The sequence below is a fragment of the Trichosurus vulpecula genome, chromosome 6 (assembly GCF_011100635.1).
Source record: "Trichosurus vulpecula isolate mTriVul1 chromosome 6, mTriVul1.pri, whole genome shotgun sequence".
In the NCBI taxonomy this organism is placed as follows: domain Eukaryota; kingdom Metazoa; phylum Chordata; class Mammalia; order Diprotodontia; family Phalangeridae; genus Trichosurus; species Trichosurus vulpecula.
In genome coordinates this window covers 281,915,812-281,940,746 of record NC_050578.1, presented here as the reverse complement: position 1 = coordinate 281,940,746, position 24,935 = coordinate 281,915,812, and the positions used below count along the sequence as shown (strand labels likewise).

The 24,935-nt window shown below is 49.8% G+C and overlaps 1 protein-coding gene across 1 annotated transcript in view; it reads left to right on the top strand.

Moving 5' to 3' along the window:
• The window catches only part of KCNQ1 (potassium voltage-gated channel subfamily Q member 1), a 275,625-nt gene that overhangs the window by 235,693 nt on the left and 14,997 nt on the right, over window positions 1-24,935 (top strand). The gene's annotated exons all lie outside the window — the stretch shown is intronic.

The following is a 24,935-nucleotide window of genomic DNA, read 5'->3' as shown; positions in this document are numbered from 1 at the left end:
CAGACACAGGGCTGATCACAATGACTCTGAGGACTCAGTGCCACCCTTTGGATCTAGAATTAATGAAGCCGCTCATCCCATCTCAGTGATTGCATAGTTGGCTTGGATTGTGCTAAATGGATGTAGAGGATCCTTGTGGCTTTTTTTAAAGAGCTCCTGTTCTCCCATACCCCCACCCTCAGGCACCTGAGCATTGATTAGGTATCTAATCTTTACAATAATGGGTACAAGGCCATCACCTCAGGAGCACAGTCAGCTCTGACCAATAGCATCTCTCCAGATGTAATGACAATTCCGTGCTATCAAAGCCCAGAAGGACCATGGTTAAGCCTGGATATGTGTCTGCAGCCTAGCCCTGTGCCTGGTCTGATAAAGGGCAGGCCATTGCCCTGTCCTGGGGGCATGTAATCACTTCATTAATGATGTACAAAAGGATATATGCCTTAGTCTGCAGCCCAAGCTGCTATAGCCAGAGGTGTATAGCATGTTTCATGATTTGTGATTGGTCATCGTGTTGGTCAGAGTTCCCAAGTCGTTCAAAGTTATTTGTCTCTTCAATATCATTTTTATTGTATCAATTGTCTCCTGGTTCTTCTCCCTTCACTCTGCATCAGTTCTACTGGTCTTCCCAGGCTTCTCTGAAACCTTCCCTTTATCATTTCTTACAGCACAATAGTGTTCCATCACATTCATCCATCATAACTTATTCAGTCATTCCTCAATTGGTGGACATCCCCTAGGTTTCTTTGCCACCACAAAAAGAGCTATTATAAATATTTTTTGTACATGTGGACCTTTTACCTCTTTCTTTGGTCTCTTTGGGAATTTAGATTTAGTAGTGGTATCACTGGATCAAAGGGCAGGCACAGTTTAATAGTTTTTGAGGCATAGTTCCAAATTATTGTCTAGAATGGCTGGACCAGTTCACAGCTCCACCAACGCTGCATTAGTGTGGCTTTCCCCCCACATTTCCTCTAGTATGTCATTTTCTTTCTTTTTTGGGGAGGTCAACTTTATGTATCTGATAGTGTGAGGTAGTGCCTTGATTTGTTTTAATTTGCATTTCTCTAATTATTAGTGATTTCCAACATTTTTAAGTATGGCTATTGATAAATTAGATTTCTTTTTCTGAAAATTACCTATTCATATTCTTTGATCATTTATCAACTGGGTAATGGCTCTTATTCTTATAAATTCTAATCAGTTCCCTATACAGGAAATGAGACCTTTCTCAGAGAAACTTGCTACAAAGATATTTTCCCCCCAAATTTCTGATTCTCTTCTAATTTCAGAATCATTGATTTTATTTGTGCAAAAAAATTTTAAATTTTATATAATGCAAATTTTTTGTTTTATACCCTGTGAGGCTCTCTGTCTCTTTAGTCATGAACTTTCCCCTCATTCACAGATCTCATAGGAAATTTCTTCCATGCTCCCCTAATTTGTTTATGATATTGCCCTTTATGTCTAAATCCTGTCCCCATTTGGAGCTTCTCCTGGTTGATGGTGTGAGTTGTTGGTCTGTACCTACTTTCCGCCAGTCAGCTTTCTGGTTTTCCCAGTAGTTTTTGTGAAATAGTGAGCTCTTGCCCCGTAACTGGAATGTTCAGGTTTATCCCATGCTAGTCTATTGTATTCATTTGCTTCTGTGTGTTGTGTACCTAATCTGTTGATCAATCCCCCTGTTTCTTACCTAATATATTTTGACAAGTATCGCTTTGTAGTATGGTTGGAGAGCTGGTACTGCTAGGCCCCCTTCCTTTCAACTTTCTAAAACTAATTTCCTTCATATTCTTGTTCATCCGCATGAATTTTCTGTTATTTTTTTCTAGCTCTATAAAGCAATTCTTTGGTAGTTTGATTGGTATGTCACTGAATAAGCAAAATAATTTAGGTGGCATTCTCATTTTTATGGTATTGTCTTGGACCACTGATGAACAATTACTTTTTCTCTAATGATTCAGATCCATCTTTATTTGTATGAAGTGGTTTGTAATTGTGTTTACATGGTTCCTGTGTATGTCTTGATGGGTAAACCTGCTTCCAAATCTTTTAGATGTTCTGTAGTTATTCTAAATGGAATTTCTCTATCTTTTCCTGCTATATTTTGTTGATAATAGACAGAAATGCAGATGATACATATCAGTGTAGTTTATATTCTGCAACTTGGTTGAAGTTGTTAATTGCCTCAATTAGCTCTTTATTTATTTCACTAGGATTTCCTAAATAAATCATCATATCATCTGCAAAAGTGATCATTTTGCTTCCTCTTCATCTATGTATATATTCTTTCAGTTTCCTTTTCTTGTCTTACTGCCACAGCCAGCATTTTCGTACTACGTATAATAGTAATGTTGATAATGGACACCTTTGCTTTATCCATAATCTTAGTGGAACAGCTTTAAGTTTATCATCATTACAGATTATGGATGGTTCTTGCTTTTAGATAGATACTATATCATATTAAGGAAAGCCTCATTTATTCCTATGCTAGTGTTTTTATAGGAAATGGGTGTTGTATCTTGTCAAAAGCATTTTCTGCATCTGTAACTAGAAAATATTATTTTTATGATTTTTGTTACTAATATGATCAATGACCTTTTTAGTTTTCTCAGTATCGAATAATAACTTCATTCCTGGTCATTTGGCCATTTCTACTAAAATAAATCCATCCTGGTCATAGTGTATTATCTTTGTGATATGTTGCCATTGTCTCCCTTCTAATATTTAAAATTTTTTTCTTCAATATTCATTATGGACATTGGGCTATAGTTTTATTTCTCTATTTTTACTCTCCCTGGTTTACGTAGCAAGGCCATATTTGTGTCATAGAAGAAATTTGGTAGCAAACCTTTTTTCCCCTAACTTTTTCAAATGGTTTACATAGAATTATCATTTATGTTGTATTGTGTAGTATTGTCCTTTAGATGTTTGACACAGTTTACTTGTATCATTACATCTGTTCCTGGGAATTTATCTTTTTATTTACTAATAATTGTTTTCTTCTTTCTTTAAAAAAAAAACTAAATTAGCTAATGGCTTATCTTTTTTCCCAAAAAATCTGAATTTATTAATTCAATGGGTTTTTTCTTTGAATTTCATTAATCTATCCTTTGATCTTTAGGCTTTCTCTTTTGGTGTTTATTTGAAGTTTTTTAATTTGTTAGCTTTTTAGGATTTTTTAGTTGTAAGCCCAGTTTATTAATCTGCTCTTTCCTGTATTGATGATAGTGGCCAGAGATATGAATTTTTCCCTAAGTACCATTTTGGCAGCATACCAGAAAATTTGCCATGTTGTCTCACTGTTGTCATTATATTTAAAGAAATTGTTTCTGATTTGTTCTTTGACCCACACATTCTCCAGGATTAAGTTATTTAGTTTCCACTTAATTTTTAATCTTTGCTTCAAATGGCTTTGGGTGAGCATGGTTTTATTGCATTTTGGTTGGCAAAAGATACATATCGTATTTCTGCATTTGTTTGTGAGGTTTTTATGTCCTAGTACAATTTTTTGTGAAGGTGTCATGCATAGCTAAGACATAGATGTACTCTTTTCTATTTCCATTCAATATTCTGCAGAGTTCTACCACATCTTTTTCCTAAAATACTATTAAGGTTTTTTACTTCTTTTTTATTCTTAGCTAGACTTAATCTATGTCTGATAGGGATAAATTGAGATACTCTATTATTTTACTATTTCTTCCCGTAACTCATTTAGCTTTTGTGTAAGAATTTAGATATTATACCATTTGGTACATATATTTTTAGTATTGACATTAATTTGGTGTCTGTGGTACCTTTCAGCAAAACATAGTTTCCCTTTTTATTTCATTTAATTAGGTCTATTTTTACTGTTGCATTGTTTGAGATCATGATTGCTACTCCTGCCTCTTTTTTTTTACTGAAGTGTGGTAGATTATGGACTAGCCTCTTATTTTTACTCTTTGTATATCTTTCTGTTTCAAGTGCATTCCTAATCCATTCTGTTGCCTTCTTCCATTTTATGGGTGAGATCAACCCATTCACAGTAATGATTGTTAATTGTTTATTTCCATTTACTGTATTGTCTTATGTTTTTCCTTCTCTTTGTTTCTTGCCATAGACAGATAAAAAGACAGACAGAAAGATAGATAGATAGACTGATTGATCAAGGAATCATCTGCACAGAGATTCTAGTTAAACCCATGGGTGCTACCCTCTCTGCAATCAGAGGTTGTTTCTCTTTGTCATTGTCACATCTCCCATGACTGGAGCAGTGCCTTGCATAGCAGGCATTTAATATTAATAAATAATAATAGTTGGCACTTATACATTGTTTCCAAGTTTGCAAAGTGCTTTCTATGTTGTCATTTCATAATAATTATTTTTATAATAAATATTTACTTAAATGAATTAGAATGAACAAATGAACAAATCAACCAACTAAAGTTATATAGAGAAGATTCTAAGTCCATGAGAGATGGTCCATTCCAAACTAGGGAAGACCATGGTGAATAGAGAAGGGAAAGTCAAGAGAAGAGAGGATGAGCAAGGGCCCAGGCAAGGCTGAAAGTGAGGGTTAGGGACCAGGCTCAGGAGTAGGCTGGCAGACCTGATGGTCTGGAGGGAGCAGGGAGTCAGAAGCCCCATGAGCAGTCAGGACAGCCCACCTGGAGACCACAAAATTGATGCAATGCCAGCCTTTGGCAGGAAGTCTCTTCCACATTTCTTACTAGGGTGGAAGCTTGTCCAGGGATATGGGACTCTGGGCTCTCATAGATACTTTTCAGATCAGACATTCTATGAATGAGATTCTCCTTATCCATCTGTCCCTGGCAAGGATTGGACAACTTTCTACAATCACTGAAACTCTTTGGCAATGGGATCACCTGATGGCCATGATCCAGTGGAACCATAAAAAGCCATTGGTTCAAGGAAGGAGCAGCCTCATAAGAGTCTGGGAGACCTGACTTTGTTTCTTGCTTTCCTAGGGCCACCCCCTGTATCTCCTTGGCTAGCCCCCAAACAGGACCTCCTTTATTGTACTCTTGGATGTCCAGCCTTCTTAATCTCTGTCTGGTCCTTCACCTACTTCCTCATATCAATTAAGTCAGCTCCTTATAGGTTGTACTAGTGGGTCACAGAGATGAGTCAAGGGATTTGTTCTTCTTTTTTTGCCTGCAATTCCCTCTTTTTTTAAAAAAATATATTTATTTTAGTTTTCAACATTCACTTTTATAAGATTTCAAGTTCTAAATTTTACCCCCTTTCCTCTTCTCCCCTATCCCCAAGAAGGTATGCAATCTGATATAGGTGACACATGTGCAATATTATTAAACCTATCTTCACATTTGTAAAGAAGAATTAGAACCAAGAAAAACCGTGAGAAAGAAAAAAAGAGAGAGAGAATAGTCTGCCTCAATCTGCGTTCAGACTCCATAACTCTTTCTCTGGGTGTGGATAACATTTTTCATCACTAGTCTCAGATCCTTGCATTGCTGGTAAGAGCTAAGTCTGTCAAAGTCGGGCATGACACAATGTTGCTGTTTCTGTGGACAGTGTTCTCCTGCTTCTGCTCACTTACTCAGCATGAATTCATTTAAATCTTTTCCAGGCTTTTCTGAAATCTGCCTGCTCATCATTTCTTATGGCACATTAGCATTCCATTACATTCCTATACCACAGCTTGTTCAGTCATTCCCCAGACTGATGGGCATCCCCACAATTTCCGATTCTTTGCCACCACAAAAAGAGCTGCTATAGATGTTTTTGTACATGTGGGTCCTTTTCCCACTTTTATGTCTCTTTGGGAGACAGACCTAGTAGTGGTATTGCTGGATCAAAGGGTATTCACAGTTTTATAACCCTTTGGGCATAGTTCCAAATTGCTCTCCAGCATGGTAGGATCAGTTCACAACTCCACCAACAATGCAGTAGTGTTCCAATGTTCCCACATCTTCTCCAACATTTATCATTTTCTTGTTTTGTCATGTTAGCCAGTGTGATAAGTGTGAGGTGGTACCTCAGACTTGAATTAATTTGCAATTCTGTAATCAATAGCTATTTAGAGCATTTTTTCATATGATTGCAGATAGCTTTGATTTCTTCATCTGAAAACTTCCTGTTCATATCCTTTGACCATTTCTCAATTAAGGAATTATTTGTACTCTTATAAATTTAACTCGGTTCTCTGCATATTTTAGAAATGAGGCCTTTATCAAAGATGCTGGTTGTAAAACTTGTTTCTCAGCTTTCTGCTTCAAGGGGTTTCTTCTAGAACATACTTCAAAGCTACTGTCATGAATCAGTCAGAGACACTTAGTGCTGGCCATTCATTCATTTATTAATTCAATAAAGATGGTGTAAGTGATGACTTTATGCTCGGCACTGTGCTAAGTGTGAGGTATATGAAGATAAAAATGCAAAAAAAATCCCTGCTGTTGAGGTGCTTACATGCCATTGGAGGTAAACAACATGCACACAGGCATGGAGTCAGGGAGACACACTTTTGTGACTTCAAATCTGGCCTCAGACACTTCCTAGCTGTGTGACCTTGGGCAAGTCACTTTACCCTGCTGGCCTCAGTTTCCTCATCTGTAAATGAACTGGAGAAGGAAATGGCAAACCACTCCAGGATCTCTGCCAAGAGAACCCCAGTCAGACACGACTGAATAACTGAATAAGGGGGAAAATCTAGACAAAATGAATTCAAAGTGAATATGAAGTCATTTCTGGTTGTGGGTAGAAACACCATCAAATGGAGGAATCCAGGAAGACCTTGTGCAGGACATAGGACTTGAGGTGCGCCTTGAAAGTGAAGGATTCCCCAAATCAGCATCAGAGAGAGAGGGGGAGGGGGAGCACAGGCTGATCAAGGTCAGAGAGATGCAGGGTACTAATTGGGGAGCAGCAAGAAAACCAGTCTGGCTGGAACAGAGAGGAGGAGCCATGCAGATCAGCCCGGAGAGACGGGGGAGCCACATGGGGAAAGGCTTTGAAGACCAAATTGATGAGTGTCCTAGAGGCCCTCAGGAGTCCATAGAGGTTCTTGAGTAAAGGAGTAGCATGATCTGGTCTGTGGTTTATTGGTCCTTTTCTGAACAGCTAACCCAAGACTCCAGAAAGGCTCTGAACATAGAAGGCCAGGCCCCTTGTTCGCTGTCCTGGTCACTCCCGGCTACCTCCCAGAACCTCCTAGTACACACGCGTGTTAACCATGACTCACAGTGGTCACGATTTCCCTTGCTCATTCTTGTGTGATCTGTCTTGCTCCTTCATTCTGCCTCCTTCCTCCCTTCTTCTTCTCCTTCTCCTCCTTCTTCCCCTTCCCCTCCTTCTCCTTCTCTCTTTCCCTCCTCTCTCTCTCTCTCTCTGTGTATCCCTTCTCTCTGTCTCTCTCTGTCTCTGTGTCTCTGATTCTCTTTTTCTCTCTATGTCTCTGTGTGTGTGTCTCTGTCTCTCTTCCTCTCTTCCTCTCTCTCTCTCTGTCTTCTCTCTGTCTCTCTGTGTCTCTTTCTCTGTCTCTCTATGTGTCTCTGTCTCTTTCTCTCTCTCTCCCCCTCTGTGTATCTCATGTTCTCTCGTTGCAAAGGCGTCTGGGGACCAGAAGCCACTGCCCCGGGCTTCAGGAAACCGGGATTTAGTTCTGGCCTCTACATTTTTGTCCCAAACTCTGCCATGACCTCTCTGGCTGAATCTCCAAGACCTCTTTTCACCCACTGGGCCCCAGACAGCAGCACCTAAACTAAGGCTCAGTGTGGCCTTGGCTGGCTGACATGTGCTCCTCTGGGATGGAGACTCTGGCTAGAGAACCTTGCCTTGGCCAGTCTAAGGCCGCAGAAGCCACAATGGGAACGATTCCCAAGCAGCTCCTCTAGCTGAACTACCCCACCCTCCACCTCCACCCCCACCCCAGTGGCTTTGCTTTTGTCTTTGAAAAAGCCTGGGGGGGGGGCGGGGCTGGCTGCTCAGGACTATGTCTTCCACATCCTTGGGAAGGTGGCCCTTGTGAGCTCTAGGTGTCCTGGGGCCCAGTGGGACAGGGGCCTTTCCAAAGAGGCGCCAGATCTTCAGAAATAGAGCCGGTGTTCACAGTGGTGGGATGGGCAGGCCTGGGCCGGCAGGACCAAGGTGATCCCTCTCTGGGGCGAGTGGGCTGGGGGTGGGGCAGTCTCAGACAGGACTGAGTCCCTTTACCTCGTCTCCACTCTGTGCCTGAGAAATGACCGCTCTTGTGGTCACAGAAGGCTGTTATCTCACCCAAGCCTTCCGTCTGCCTAAAGAAAGTCGATCTACAGAGCCCCAGACTAAAACTAGCAAGCTCTGTTTGGCCAGTGGCTGCTCCTCGGCTTGGTTTCTGTGGGAACCCCACGGCCTTGGGGATACAGATTGTTCTGCAGCTGGGCCTCGGTGCTGATGGAGGACTCTGCCCCCTCTGCCCCCCTGCCGTGCCTGGGCTGAGCCAGAAAGCCCAGCACGCTTGGTCCCTCCAGTCCTGGTGTGGCCCCAATGCCTGGCGGGGAAAGGCCAGAGACTGGCTGACCTCTGGGGTGAGAGGACCATCGAGTTGGGCCTGAAAGAGACCTTAGAGACCATCGAGGCCAAACCCTCATTTTCCAGAGGAGGCAGCTGAACGAGCCCAGAGAGGCTGGCTGACTATCCTGGGGTCACACAGCTAGGCAGAGGCACAGATGAAAGGTGAAGCCCAGTGGCTGAACTCTAGGAGAGAGTTCTTAGCTTTGTACTGCCTAACTCACCTACCTTAGTGGCATAGAACAAGTCGGCTTCCTCTCCTCCCCTCCCTGGCAGTGCCAGTCAATGCCCAGTGCAGCTTACCCTGCCCTGAGAGAGACAAAGCTTTCAGTGCCCACCTCGCCACCTTTGTAATATGAGGGCAGAGTTTATAATTTCAAAGAGGATCATATATATGTCTGAAAGGTTCGGAACCACCGGATATAAGTTATTTTCAAAGTAGGAGGCAGAAGAATCAAAGCATATATTTAGGCTCCACAGTAACCAACCCACAAACCAGCATCCCCATTTTGATATTTTGATCAAAAGCTTCCAGGCCCAATAAGTACGCCTCACAAGAGTAACCAGGAGGCCACAGAGAAGCATGATGGTGTAAAGCAAAATCATATACATGCTTCCTCTCTATGGTAAAAAGATTACCCACTGGCCTCAAGTCCTTGTTCAGCACTCCTCAATCCTCACGTAGGTCAGCTCTGCTACCGGCAGCTCCTGCTTCAGCTTTGGCTGTAGCTGTAGCAGCCTCTGGCTCCAACGGAAGCTGTTGTTAACCATCCGGCTTCTGCAGGGGGGGGGGGGGAGTGTAAGGTACGCCGGGGAAAGCACGGGTTCTTTCGGTCTGCTTAAGCAAGGGAAGCAAGGTGAAGGGGCCGACAAGCTTACTCCAATCCAACATACAAACAGCATTCAGTTAGTTCAGGGGAAAAAGCCAAACTAGTCAAGGGCACTTGTTGACTGAATGCTAAGGAACCCATTTTTGGTTACCAACACAACCCTCCCCCAGCCTGTGGCCCCGTCTCATGCAGAGCCTGGGAAAGCTTTCCCAGGCCCCCATTCAGGGTGTAGAGACAGAGGAGGAACAGACAGAGGACCCAAGTTATCTCAGAAGCCATCAAGGCTACAGACAGCTCCAGCATGAGCCCTGCTGACTCTGGAGAAAAAAGCCGGGCCCCGGAGCTCACAGGGCTCTAGAGGGGATGCAGCTGACTGCCAGCACGCCTAGCTCTGCCCTTAATCCCAGGGGCAGATCTCAGAGCAGTGGGGGAGGGGGGGAGCGGGGGAGGCGCTCTTTAAGTAAATTCTGCAGATGCCGTCTGAACTTTATTAGGAAGTCCAGCCTCCTAAGACCGAGAGGGTCAGGGTCAGAGGGGGAAACTGAGGCCCACAGATGAAAAGTGTTCATTATTTAGTTGTTTTTCAGTCATGTTCGACCCTGTGACCCCTTCCGGGGTTTTCTTGGCAAAGACGCTGGAGCAGTTTGCCATTTCCTTCCCCAGCTCACTTTACAGATGAGGAAACTGAGGCAAACAGGGTGAGAGACTTGCTCAGGATCATCCAGCCAGTGAGTGTTTGAGGCTGGATTTGAATTCCCTTCCTCCTGAGTCCAGGCTGGCTGCTGTCTCCACTGCGCCCCCTTGCTGCCCCACAGATGAAAGAGACTTACCCAAAGCCCCGTGGGGAGCATGGAGGCAAGTCAGGATTCGAACACTGGTCCTTGCACTCCAAATTCGGTGCTCACTTTATTACCCAGCTACACCCAGAGTGGACGCTGGCCCCACAGAGTGTAGGTATTCCTCACAGTGCAAAGGATTCCCCGCCAGCTTTATTCAGCGGCGCAGTGAAAGCATTAGGAGCCATTGGCAGTAAGAGCCCCTCAGAAGGGTAGAATGTGGGATGGTGGAAGCCATCCGCCCTGCCCCGCCCCCATTACCGATACCCTCCTTCTGTGCCACACTGCCCTGAGCAGTGGCATGAGGAGCTGGGTGACTCCGTGGTCCTCCTGTGTTCAAATGAAGCGTGAATCCCTCCCCACACCCTTCCTCCCTCCCTCCCCTTGTCCCACCAGCTCAGCCTACTTTGGGGATACAAGCATGGGGATTCTGTTTGCAGTGTCAGCAGACTTTGAAATTGAAAAGGCAGCTGGGAGCCAAAAAAAGGCAGCGAGCTTTCCCCTTCTTTGTAATCAACTCCATAGGCTCCAAGGGCCCCTGGAGCCAGCACTGAGCTGGTGGGGAGGGGGGAGGGAGGAGCCTTGACTGGGCATCCCCCAGGGAGATCAGGAAAGCAGCAGACAGTAGGGCAGGTTCCTCAAAGAACCAGCTGAAGGGATGCTTTGTGGGATCCCAAGCCCTACAGGAAATGGGCAGAGTGGGGCTCCACAGAGCAAGAGGGTACCAGGCAGGTGTCCTGGCTTCCTCCCCAGTGAGGCACACACCCTTTCCTGCTGGCTGGCTTGACTTCTGAGGCATGAAAAACCCATTTTCCATGGAATGCTTTCTCCCCCAGTGTGGCCCAGGCTTCCGTCTCCTCCCTCTCCGCCCCCCCTGCAACATCATGGAAACTGAGAGATTAGCTGGGAAATGGCCCTGTTGTGCCCACTCAGCACAAATGGGGCCGGCGCCAAGCCCAGCCAATGCAGCAGACCCAGGCACCTCTCCCTGCCCTACCCTGCCTTTGTCTTATTGATAACCTGGGGTGGCCATGGGTGCTCTGGGGGAGAGGCAAATGCCACATCCTCCTCCTGTGGGCTCTCTTAATCCCAGGACACCTCAGGGGCCTGCCCTGAGCTGCTCAGTGCTGTCTCGACACCTGCCCTTTGGTTCTGGGGACATGGTGATCAGTTTTCTTTGTCTTCGCATGAAAAGCCAGAAATAGCACTTGTGTGTGCACCGGGGTGCACACACACACACACACACTCACATCCACAGAGAATCTCAAAGAATCTGCTCAGAGGAATAGCCAAGGCCATCTGGTCCAACAGAGATTCTCCACGCCACAGCCCATTGGTAGCCATCCAGCCTGGGGCAGAGTAGGGGGGTGAAGGAAGGAGAGCCCACCGTCCCCACCAGGCAACCCCTCCCACTTGGGGACATCTCTCAATGTGAGGAAGGTCTTCCCACCATTCAGCCTTCAGCCGACCCTTTGGCTTCCCCCCTTCCTCTTCCCTCCCCTGGCTCCCTGTTCTACCCTCTGGGGCCGAGCAGAGCAGGGCTGATTCCTCCTTGTGCGTCTGGCAGCCTCGTGTCTGTCTGGGGACTCACATACACCCCAGCCGAGCTCCCATCTTCCATCCCAATACGGAACCGTTCTCGGGCCTGGACTTTCCATGTTACTGAAAGCCCTAAAATCATGGCTCTGGACCATCTGTCATTTTTTGTCAGGGTGAGTCTTGTATCCCCAACCAAACCATGACCTTGACCTCCGGATAGGCCAGGCTTATGTCTCCTCCTTCTCCAGGTCTCTTCAGGCATAACCCTGCATTGGGATGAGCAGGAAGGGGGCTCATCAGGGTTCCTTGAATAAGGGGTAGATGTTTACGGTACCTCAGACCTGTTGGCCTACTGGGTGCACTCCGGGACTGGGGTTTGGCGGCAACGCCAGAAAATCTCCTGACCATTGCTTCGGAGGTGGTAAGTTTTAAAACATAGAAGATAGGACACCAGTTCTGGAAGGGGCCTCAGGCAGAAGAGTGAAACTGGGAGGGTTCTAAGAACCCAGAAGGTCAGAGATGGGAAGGCCCCTAGAACAATGAAAGCCAGCCTTGCCAGTTCCATCAGCCTAAGGCACTGCCTGTGCAGACACCATGAGGATGGGTCACTCTCCTGGGACCTCAGCTAGTTAGTGTCAGAAGGGTGATTTGAACCGGGGTATTATTCCTGGCTCCAAGCTGGTCTCTACCCTCCATCCCACCAAGCCTCGGCTGGCCCGGAGGCCCCGTGTTCCCTGGCCGGCCACGAAGTCAGTGCCCGCCGCTGGGTAGTGAGGCTCAGTTTCCTGGATAAACAGCGGCCCAAGGAGGCGCTTCCCAAAGGCCCCAGAACCCCCTCCCCGTGTGGCCAGGGGCCACAGAGGCACGGGCTGTTTGTCTTTGGCCTCAGGCTGCTCTTGCTGGTGGGGCAGGGAGGTCTCTCTTTATTTTTTCTGGACATGATCATGACTTGCTGCCCAACACAACTGATTTTTCCCTGCCCAAACCACGTACGGAGGCAGGCCCTGAACTAGGGCCCCAGGAGCATGGAGCCAGGGAGGCTGCTTTTGAACAGAGGGCTCAGTTTCTAAGCAGGCGCCACACGGGGAGAATTAGCCACCAGGGCCAGGGCAGACAGGATGCCCCCAAGTGGGAGAGTCTAGTTGGTGGCCTTGGGGCAGGGCTCAGTGAAATGAGGAACGTGGAGGGGAGGGGAGCACAGGCTACAGAGGGGCGTGCCCCAGTCCTTCTTTGTCTCTGAGGCCCAGCTCAAGACCAGCTTCCTCCCAGAGGCTTTCCGTGATTACACGAGCTCAGCCTCTTCCCCTGAGCCCTCACAGACCCGGTGCTGCGCTAACTTGCTAGCCAGATGGGATAGATATTCCCTTGGCTTACCCGCACGTCTCATCTCTTTGAGGAGTTCGTGAGCTCTCCAGAGGCGAGGAGAACCTTGGCTCTTCCTTCTGCTCTGCCGTCCCCTACATTAGGGGTCACTGGCTGGCCGTGTGACCTTGGACAAGTCTCTGTCCCTCTCTGGTCCTTACTTCCTCTGGAAAGTGAGGAAGTTGCTTTATAAAGTGCCCTCAGGGCTTATTTGGAGTTTGGGGATCATCGTTTGTTCAACGAATGAGTGAGTGAAGGAACACAGTGAAGAGGGAACATTTTTTCCGGGTGCCTACGATACCTCTCTAGAATGGGAAGCCGAGTTCGGGCTGGGAGCAGGCAAGGGCTGGGGATAATGGAGGAAGCTGCATAGCCTTTGTTCGGGGGGATGAGTTACTGCCAAGGAGATGAGATCTGGACCTGGCGGCCACTCTTGGGGAGAGTCCCTCTTTCGACTTTGACGGTATGGCACAATGCAAGGAGCCCTGGTTTGGGGGGTTGGGAACGTGGGTTCCCATTTCAGCCACATCCCTCAGCACTATGAGCCCTCGGACAAGACTCTTCTTTCTTCTCCTGGGGCCTCAGTTTCCCTATCTGTAAAGGAGGGGCTCCGGTGAGATGACCTCTAATGTCATCTGTCACCCCTGTGTCCCTAGGACGTCTTTCTGGCCAGCCCAGCGGGCCCCGAAGAGGCTTGCTTCTGAGGCACAGACCCTGCTTCCTTTCTACTGCTTCATGTCCCTCCTCAGCCTTGCTGCTGAGGCTTGGGCCTCCCTGGCCACAGCTGAGCCCCCTCACATCACCCGGGGTGCGGGCTGTCTCTTCCCAAACAACAATTTGGTCTCCCCCCCTTAGGGGGCTTGGTCACAGGGCCATCTTTATGATGTGTAGCAGCTGACAAAGCGATGGATGGATGGTGAGGGCTGTTAATCACACCCGATTCCTTGATATATTAAGGCTATTAGGATTTAATTAGGTTAAGATGCAGATGTTGGGGAGGGCATTACCTCATATCTGTGTAATGGAAAGCTAGTGACTGAATTAAGTGGCGTCATTTGTTATGGGGGGTGCTCAGGAGCAGATGTCAGGGAGGGGTCAGTGCTGGGCCACGGGGCCTTCAGGCTTGGCTCAGCTCAGGGACAAGGCCGGACCCCTTCTGCTTGACTCAGGCTGGCTGGGGCAGCAGGGCGGGTGGTCAGTGGCAGCCTAAGGACTGGGCCAGCAGCTTCGGGTTGGGCCCCAGGCTTTGTGCCTGGAGACAGGTCCTCTGAGCTGGGAGGGACCTGGGAGGCCCTCTAGGCTCTCAAGTGCAGCCCTTTGATTGAATCCAAACTTCACAGAACAAATCCCCTTCATAAAAGGCCAATATTAGAAGCCAAAGGCCTCCTTTTACAGGGGAGGAACATTGAGGCCCAGAAAAGGGAGGGATTTGCTGAGGGGAACTCACCCAGGAGGGAGCAGGCACCAGGTCAGCTGACTCCCAGGTTAGGGCTCCAGCCAATCCACGGCCATGGGAGAGACCTAGAACATGGAGCGTCAGAACTGAGAGGGTCCTTAGAACTCGAAAGTTCCGAGCGAGGGGTGTTCCTGTAGACATAGGGAGCAGTGTGATGGGAAGGAGAGAAAACAGGCTTGGGATCAGAATCTTTCTCCTGCTCCCAGATCATCTCACTTACTGAGCCTCCACTGGCTCATCTGTCAAACGAGGCCCCCCTGGGGTCCCTTCCAAGCCAGCCCTCCTCCAGTGGCCCGGAACACCCAACCAGACCAAAATGGGGTTGGGAAATATTTAGCAAAAGAAACAAAAATACAGTAGGATACAGATAATGTTAGTATGTGGTTTTCTAAATCAGTCTGCCCCAGCAGGGTCCTTAGGGCCTGTTGCTGTTTGAGGTTGGTGCCTCTGGGGTCCCAGCACTAAGAGCAATGTCAGAGAGCTTGGGCCCACACACTCATTCTATAGTGGACAAACTGAGGCCTATGCAGAGAAAGGGTCTAGAGTCAGCACACAGAAGACAGAGCTGAGTCTTGTCCTGCCCAGCTGACCCTGGCAAGGGCTGGGGGCTCCCTGGAGGAGGAGGCCAAGGCTCTCAACAGAGATCATCAGGTCTTTTCCACTCAGCCCTGTCCCTCCGGGCCCCTGGGATAGGCTTCCCGCCAACAAATGCAGCTGCAGCTGCAAAGGTGGGAGCTCCTGTCCCCCTCCCCCGGCCTCCCATTCCTTCTCAATGAGGTGTCAGACCCCAGCCAGAAGATTCTTGGCAAGCCTTGTGCTGAGAGAGGGTTTTGCTGACAAGCCACTTTGGGGGCCGCAGGAGGGTCAGAGGGTGGGGAATTGCTCTTATCCGCCTTCACCTCCCCCTCCTCCTCCTCCTCCTTCTACTCTTAAAAAAATAACCTGGAGCCTGAAAAACAGCCCAATGCCCAGAAGCCAAACACCATGGCCTCCATCAGTGCGTGAAGCCCATCCTGCTTAGCAAGGCAGGGAGGAGGGAGGCCACTCTCTAGGCTGGCAGGCAGCGTCTGGCTGGGGCAGTGTGCTTCCGACTCTCTTGGGACCTCAGGGGTGGAGCTGGCCCTGTACCGGGAAGCAGGGACCAGAGACCAGGCCAAGGGCTCTGTCTCCCAGGCCCAAGCAGGAGCTCCTTCTGGGCCTACCCTCAGCCCTTGGCCCCCAGGTGGGCAGGGAAAGCGGCCCCTCTGCTGGGCTCTGAGAACGCTTCTGTGTGTTTCATGGGTACTGCCCTGCTTAGGCCACAATAGCATCAGGGCTAACCCTGTGGTGTGACCATCACTTTTTCTGCATCTCAACGGAAAGATTGGCTTCAGGTCCGTGGGGAGTCCTTCCTCCTCCAGAACCAGAGGCAGGATTTCCTGCTCATCTTCCCCTACCTGAGACGCCCTTTGGTTTGCCCTGGTCAAGCCTCTGGCTTGGGGCCTCCCCCAGTGACTGGGATCCCCAGAGCATTGGGGGCTGGGTCCAATGCAGTCTCTTTGTGTGATGCCCAGAGCAGGACAGGCCACCCGCCGTTAGGGAATAAATCAATACAAGCTGTCAGTAATCAGTCAATCAGCGTTCATACACAAGCCGATGATTTTGGTGTCTCGTGACAACCCAAAGCCTGAATCCCAGTGAGTCTGGGGTGATTCAGGATGATGCCAGGCACCCCTGCTCAGAGGGGGTGCTCTCTACACATCTGCGTGGCTAACTTTGTCAGGCCGGGGGCTCCCAGAGGACCTGCAGGATCCCTCTTGTGATAGATGTGGGGACCGCACCTCCAGGCCTTTGTCCAAGCCCCACACTATGAGCAGAGGTGGCCCAGGCTTTGTCCGGTCCCTCTCTCTGGCTGGCCCCTCTCCAAGCCTCCCTGGTGCCTTCTGACTCATCTCCTCAGTGCTCACGTACAAGGCTTACACAATCCTCCCAATCGCCTGGGCATCCCCCATCCATCAATGGCTGGGGCTGAGGCAGCTGAGAGGCCTCACTGGAGAGTGAGGGAGGGTGCCTGACGCCTGCTGTCCTCCTGCCCCGCCATTGTTCCCGGTGTCTGTGGGCCTACCTACTTACAGAAGCAATTAGCCTCATGGAGGCGTTCCATTGGCCAGACTCAAATGCTCCAGCCTTGCTCTGTGTGTTCTAATGACAGACAGCTCCTGATGAATGGCGGGCGATGGGGGCCGCTGGGACCAGGGACAAAGTGGCCTTGCTGGTTCAGCTTCATCATTTCCATGAGCGCTCAGAAGATGAATCGGACAGACGATACAAAGGCTTTTGGTCCCAAGAGGCAGACTCAGGCCAAGGGAAGCCCGAGCTGGGATCGATACATTCCTTTCACTCCATCTCATTTCTTTTGGAAAGGCCCGGTTTGCACTTGGCTGTGTGGTCATCGGGAGACATGGCTGAGTCCATTTGTCATCTTCTCTCTGTCTCAACTCCTCACGCCGGAGTGGGAGGACTCGAGAGACCACCGAGTCTCACCACGGATGGCGTTCCCCAAGTGAAGTCTGCTCTGCGCAGGAGGCCGAGAGGCCGTACGTCCATCCCAGAAGTGCACCAAAGGCCCTGGGAAACAAGAAGCGGTTCAAGTTTGAAGCCAGGCCCTCTGAGTCAAAACTGGGTGGCCAGCCTGCCCTTAGGACTGGCTCCACTTTTATAGGTGGGGAACCTGAGACTCAGAAAGGGGAAGCGATATCACCAAGGCTGCAGAGCCAGTCAGTGACAGCCAGAACACAAGCCTGGTCCTACTTCCTAACCTGGGGCTCTCTGCATCCCATGTTGTCACTCAGGGTCAGGGGAAGGTATTCAGAAGAATGGAAGTCAGGCTGAAGAGGAAGGAAGGAGAAGGCCCAGGGACAGCCCAGCCAGAACAAGGAGAAGAAGGCCCAGGGATGGCCCTGCCAGAAAGAGGAGGAGAAGGCCCAGAGATGGAATGGCCAGAATGAGGAGAAGAAGGCCCAAGGATGGCCCAACCAGAAAAAGGAGGAGGAGGCCCAGGGATGGCCTGGCCAGAACGAGGAAGAGAAGGCCCAGGGACAGCCCGGTCAGAAAGAAGAGAAGAAGGCCCAGCGATGGCTGGCCAGAATGAGGAGGAGAAAGCCCAGGGACGGCCGGCCAGAACAAGAAGGAGAGGGCCCAGAGATGGCCCAGCCAGAAAGAGGAAGAGAAGGCCCAGAGATGGCCTGGCCAGAACAAGGAGGAGGAGACCCTGAGCTATCTGAGAAGTCCCCAGACCATCAGGCTGGCTCGTGTCAGGAGATGAGCGGGACACAATGCATTACTGATAACGGGATCCCCAGACGTGCTCCCAAGCCCTGAGCCTGAGATAAACTAGGACTCTCAGCATTCCTGGAGTCATCAGTAGCCCTGTCAAAAATGCATCTATCAGTCCGAGCTCAAGGCCCCTTCTCCAAGCTTCTCTCTCTCTTTGTTCCCCCCTCCCCCATCCCTGGGGCCTGCCAGGCTGCTGCCTTCCTGCCTCCTCTCTCCCTGGCAGCCCCATCTCCTCCCATGAGGCTCCCTGTTCTTCGGAGATGAGGCCTGGCCTGCCCCTTCTAGGTAGCCCTCCTCAGCTACTTTAGCCTGGAGAAACAAAGTCTGTGGGTGAGAAAGGGAAGGGGGGGAGCTGTGGTATGTTGAGTGCCTTCAACTGTCTGCTGGGCTGCACCAAGGCAGAGAAATTAGTCTTGTGCTACTTGGACCCAGAGGGCAGAGCTGGAAGGGACAGGGAGGAGCTTCTACCTGGCCGGGATCTCCTTCAGGCTGTCCCTCCAACTGTGTCCTTTTATGCCCCCTTGTTGGGCAAGGTCAGGACCTCAACAGCCCTGCTCAGGAATGCTCCCAGGCTCGGTCTCAGCTAGGCCCTGAGGCCCCTCCTGACTTGAGGTTCTGATTCTGGGGCCTAGAAGCCCCACTCTGGGGGGCCTTCCCTCCGCCTGTTCTTTCAACCCTCCAGTAGCATCAGTTGGGCCCATCCCAGCCTAAATGTATGAGTCTGTGTATGACTGAAGCCCTTGCGGGCTCCTGGCCTCAGTTCCCCTCACTGTCAAGTGAGGGAGGTAGAGGGAACGATTTGTCCAGGGCCTTTCCGGCTCCGAGCCTGTACTGTATGACTGAGGCATGCTCAGAGCACGCTCCATTCTCTGCAGTTTACAGCCACCCTCTGCCCAAGTTCCCCTGTTTCTAGCTCTCAGATATTTGCCTATAGGAAAATGGATGTTTTAAACATTTCAGCTCCAGTAGAAGTGAGCTGCTCTGGGTTTCGTTGACTCTGCAGGAGTAGTGAGGAGTCTAAAGGGAAAAAGGCTGCAAGTGTGAGCCCATGGGTGTGGTGCACACAGTGAGGTCTCTGGGGCTTGGAGTCTGATGTCTGAAGCAAGGTGTTCTGAATAGGGCCCTTCTGGGTGAATGCTCAGGGACTAGTCTGAGCCTGGAGGCAGACCTCAATGGGGGTGGGGTGGAGAGGAGAGTCTTTTGGGCAGATGGGCCCATTTGTAAATTCAGGTGGGGATCAGTCAGACTCTGAGGTGAGGGAGGACCCAGGGAGCTGAGCCTGGTTCCCCTTCACCCTAAAGGAGGCTCTGAAGCCCAAGGGTGGCTGGCTCCTCCCTCCCTCCCTCTATCAGTCCCTCCTTCTTGCCATCCCTCCCTCCTTTTCTCCTTCCCTCCCTCCTTCAGTCCCTCCTTCTATCCCTCCCTCCCTCCTTCCCTCCTTCCTCTCTCCTTCCCTCCTTCCCTTCCTCCATCTTTTACTCCTCACTTTTTCTGGTCGAAGGCTTCTCCTGGTTGGTCCAGAGTTGCTTTAGGAAAGAAGTCATGCTATCTGAGGCTTTTCTTTCCCTCCTGGATGGTGAAGGAATGGTTGGAGCCATGACCTTGGTGATTTTGTTACTCTGAGGCCACTGGCCCCTCTCACTCACTCCCAGCTCCCTCCTCCCCATCACCCACATGCAGATACATACACCCCCGTGTGTGTACTCTCCCGATTAAAGGCATGGGCATGTCCTGGGTGACACCACAATGGGGCTGAATCGGATTTGTTTTCCATTCCCTAAAAAGCCACTTATTTCTTCTGGAAACAAAATAAAGATTGGGCCTGAGGACCTCTTGGAAGCCCTTCGTTGTCTCTGCAGTTCCTTGGCATAGCCAGCTGAACCCCCAGTGCCCAGCGAGGTCTCCATGGCTTTCCCCTCCTCCAGAAGAGCAGGGACAGTTGTTTCTCTGCATCACCAGAACTCAGCCCAGTGCTTGGCACACAGCAGGTGCTCCATAAGTGCTTGTTGACTGATTACCTGCCTTCGTCCTTCCTCCTCCCAATCTCCTCATCCTCGTCCCATAGCATTCTCTGACTGCCGCTGCACACAGGGTCCCCCCAGAAGTTCTCACGGAGTACTTGGGGCTTCAAGGGTGGCCATGCTCCTCCCAAATCCTCATGCAGGCCTGAGTTAGTTTGTGGACAAGGGTGCCTCTGACTGACTCAGGCACGTGGTCCGGTTACCTCTTTATCCAGCACAGACACCTCTTTATGTGTGAAACCCGAAACTTGTAGGCACAAAACCGTCCAAAGGATTTACAAAAGGGAACTAGCAAACTGGAGCCCACCTGTTCCAGGAGTAAGGTGTAAAAAACCTGGAAAGGGAGGAGGGGGTCAGGTTATAAAAGTCTTTGAAGGCCAAACAGAGCATTTTGATCCTGGAGGTCACAGGGAGCTACTAGAGCTTTTTGAATAGGGAGGGGGGTTCCATCGTCAGACCTGCATTTTAGAAAAATCATTTTGGTGGATGAATGGAGGATGAAACAGAGTGGGGAGACACTTGAGGGAAGCAGAGCCCCCAGCAGCTACTACACTTGTCCAGGCCTGAGATGATGAATGTCTGCATCAGGGTGGGGGCAGGGTCAGAAGAGAAAAGGGACTTTTTTTGGGTACAGAGGTGAAAGTGATGAGAGATGGTGCAGAGTGAAATCAGTGAGAGCTGTAGAGATGAAATGAATGAGAGACCCTGCAAAGATGAAATAGATGAGAGACGTTGCAGAGGTGAAATAGACCAGAGATGTTGCAGAGGTGAAACAGACCAGAGATGTTGCAGAGGTGAAAGAGACAGAGATGTTGCAGAGGTGAAATAGACCAGAGATGTTCCAGAAGTGAAATAGATGAGAGATGTTGCAGAGATTAAACCGATAGGCCTTAACAACTGCTCGGATATGGGAGACTGGTGGTGAGAGAGTGAGGCATCCAGGAAGACATCTAGGTTGGGACCTTAGAGAGTCTGGAAGGAGGGGGTTCCCTTAACAGTAATAGGGAAGTGCAGAAGAGAGGGGTATGAAGGAGAAACGGCAAATCAACACTGACCAGGCTAGGGAGACATCAAGGAAGAGAGTGGATTTTTTGGCCTGAGCAACTGCCTGACAACATTGAAGAGAGAGTTGGGGTCTGCGTCAGTGTAGGGAATGTCCACTCTCAACAATCACAGGTCCTTAAGTATGGGAATCTTTTCACTGATCACAGCAATACCAATTAATCTTTTGACGTGGATCGGTGTTGGAAATGTTAGAGAGATAGAGACAAAGAGAGAAGAGACAGAGACAGACAGAGAGACAGAGAAAGACATGAGAATATAGAGGCTCCTCAAAAGTGGAGACCATTCCTCTTTTTTGTTCTGGTAGCCCAGCGTGTGGCCCAATGCTTGGCCCTTAGTAGCTGCTTAATAAATGTTTGCTGAATTTGAAGACATGATCCCTCATGAAGATTACAAGCTAAAATGACCTCTTTGCAAATTCCCCCATTACCCCTAATTCCGAATAATTCTAAAGTGTTTTCCATATGACTTCCCTTCAGATATTCAAAGGCATTTATTTTGCCATGAAAAGTCTGAAAAAACAGATCACAAGTCTGGTCCAGAGGCATGAGGTAGTAGGGTAAGGGACCTCAATTATCTAAATGTATCCTGGAGCTCGATCTCTCTCTGCTCAAAGCTGGGCCCTTAATGATTTCTCAACTTGGATTTAATGATTATTTCCTCCTTTGAAAGGTGGTGGAAGCCACAAAGAGAAAGGCTCTTCTGAATCAGATTCTCACTAAGAGGGAGGGATTTTTAACTGAAAACTCTCTCTAGGGTCTTAGTGGACCACAAACTCAGTATGACTTTGGCCACCAAAATCTTGGGCTGCATCAGAAGGGCCATAGCTTATGGGGAAAAGGAGATGAGCTCTCCCCAGATGCCATTTGAAGCTGTACTCAGTTTGGGGTGTGGTCAGAGGAGGGCAGCCAGGACAGTGAAGGGCCTTGAGTCCATGTCACAAAAGGACCAATGATGAGAATGATTGGCTTGGGAGCTTCCCAGTTCTCAAAGGGCTGACCTGGGGAGGAGGGATGTGCTTTGTCCAATGGTGTGAAGGCACAACCAGACTGATTTAGACTTCAGTCAAGACAAATTTGCTAATCATGAGAGCTGTCCCGGTGTGGAAGGGGCTGCCTCAGGAGGTGATGGGCTCCCCCTCACTGAACGACTCCAAGCTTTCAGTCTTGCAGCACCTCCCCCATCTGTGATTGCTTAGCTGTCCAAGATGGCTCTGCCCTTATAGCCAACAATTCTGTTGGTGCCTGAGGAGGTCATTCCTCTGGGCCAGGAGCCCAAGAAGTGCACAAGGCTGGGGCTGGGAAGGGAGTCCAGGGAAACCACATCGGCTCATCCTCGAAGAAACCTTCTTGGAAACAAGAATCTGTCCTCCCTCGAGGTCTTTCTCCAAAGGCTTTTCCAGTGGTGACCCCTGGACTGTTCTGGCCTCTGGCTGAAGTTTATGGATTCCCAATCCCAGAACTATAGGACAGGAGACTCAGAGAGATCAGGTCATCCCACACTTCCAGTTTATAGAGGAGCTACAAAGACCCAGAGAAGTCTTCCTTCTTCAACCATGAGCTCTACGAGGGCAGGACACAGCATGGTCTATCCTTTGTATCTCTGCCCCAGAGCTTGCTCACGGCCCAGGATGAATGAATGGATGGATGGATGGATGGATGGATGGATGGATGGATGGATGGATGGATGAATGAATGAATGAATGGACGGGTGGATGGATGGATGAATGCATGAATGGATGTATGTATGTATGAATGAATGAATGAATGAATGAATGAATGAATGCCTTTGGGCATGGACCGGGGACTTGCAGTGAAAGCGCTGGTTCCCTGCCCCCTCCCCCATGCCTGTCTCTGTCCCTGGGCTGTCTATCTCGCCCTCCATCTGCTGGCTCAGTGTCTCACCCAGCAGTTATCTGGGCTACTTCCTGCTTTCCCACCGGGAACACCTGACAGATGTGCCTTGTGACAAAATTGTGCTGGGGGGAAATGTCAGCCCTTCGGTGCCAATAAAGACGCCATTGATCCTGGCGCACAAGTGGTTTCTGTGCCTGATAAGATGAGGCTTGTCCTGTCATTAAACTCAGATCAGCCACAGAGGAGAAACTAGATCTGGAGGGTGGGGGCGGGGGGCTCAGGATGACGGGGAAGGCCGCTGGCAGCCACCATCCCCAGCCAATGGGGACAATGGGCCGCTGTGTTGGGGCCTCACCTGGGAGAGCCAGAGGCCCCATCCCTGCTGTTCCCGCCCGCCCGCCCCCTTGCCTCAGCAGCCCCAGGCTGGAGGCCAGCCCTCAGGAGTAGCCCAGGCTGCTGCTGCTGCTCTCTCTATCTTGGGCCCCTTCTCCCCTCCTCCCCATGGCAATAAGAAACATTTCAGGGATGGGGAAGGAGACTCACAACATCTGGGGTGGGGAGAGGCAGTCCCCGCAGGCTGGACCTCAACAGTGCCCCAGGCTAGACAATGGCCAGGGGTTAGACCCCTCTGTATGATCCTGCGTAAGTCCTGACCACTGCCCCTGCTTTCCCTCCTCTGGCCTTGGCTCTGCCCAGGATGCTCTTCCTCCAACCTTTCCACCTGCCCTTTGAGGCCCGATTCCAATGCTGTCTCCAGCAGGAAGCCCCTCCCAATGTCCAAGCATGGAGCAGGGGCAGTGTGAGGAGCCTGGGGCCAGTCCCTCTGAGACTCCCTACATCATGTCTGTAGTGGCAGGGCTGACTGGAGGTCTGAAATGACCTTGGCATAAGCATTCTGTGGTTCTGTAAGAGTCTGAGCTCAGCAGCCCCACCCCAGTTCCCAGATCCACAGAGGACCTGCAGTCAGAGGAACCCACATTCAAATCCTGTCTTGGCCACTTAGAACTTATAGGATATTCACCTCTCTGGGCCTCAGTGTGCTCATCTCTATAATGGAGATTTGGACTCGAGATCTCACCAACAGAGTGGCATCCTGGTTAGGGCCTTCTAGGACAGAGCCCAGCCCCTTCCTGGGGGCAGGTCCCCTGGGTTCTCTGAGCCTGCCCTGCCCATCTTTACAGCCCAGTTAGCACAGAACCCTAGAATCAGGAGGGCCCTCCTTGGCACCCCCTTCCCCAAGCACCCCTGAACATGTTCATCCTGCTACTATTCCCATCTGGGGCTTTCTCTGTTCCTGAAGCCTCCTCCCTTCCTTCTACCAACCCAACCCCAACAGGAGGGAGGGTTTGCCCTTTCCCTCCCCCCACCCAGGGACTTACCTTGTATAGTTGTAGATGGTGGTCCGCTGAGGTAGGGGCTGAGGATCAAAGTCCTAGTGAATAAAAGTCTCTCCTTGACCATCCCTCAGCCTTCAGACGCTGTTTGCCAGGACAAAGCTCTGGCTTTGGCGTCAAAAGACCTGGGGCCAGATCCTACCTCTGTCCTTTACTGCCCAAGGGCCCTTGGGTGAGGCCTGTCCCCTCTCATCCTCACTTCCTCCTATCAGCCCCTATCACAGTGGGGTGGGACCTGCCGGCCTCTGCATCCAGGATCCTGTGCCCTGAGCGCTCAGCCCCCTCCTCCATGATGCCAAGTCTTCAGCCTGACTCCCCGGTGGCCTCCTCAGAGCGGAGTCCTGGGGGGAAGAGGTTTCCCTCAGCTGCAGAACATTTCTATCCTAATTCTTGGGTAATGGGCAAATTATTCTGGGGTCTCTGAAAAGAAAAAAATTAAAAGCAGGGGAAGGGACAACAACTTTCCTTTCTATTTCCTCATTAACATAATTGCAAACAGACTAGGCTGGCTTGAGAGTAATTCTGATCCTCCCGGGTCTCTGATTAAGTCCTTCCTGGCATTAATTACTCTGGCAGGGAGAAAAATTGGAACTCTGTGTATTTGTGACAAGAAAATGAGGAGGGCAGTGCTGGCTGGCTGGCTAGATAGACAAATGGATGGGTGGGTAGGTGGACGAACAGATGGATGGATGGATGGATGGAGGGTGGATGGATGGATGGATGAGTGGATAGAGGATGGATGGACGGGTGGAT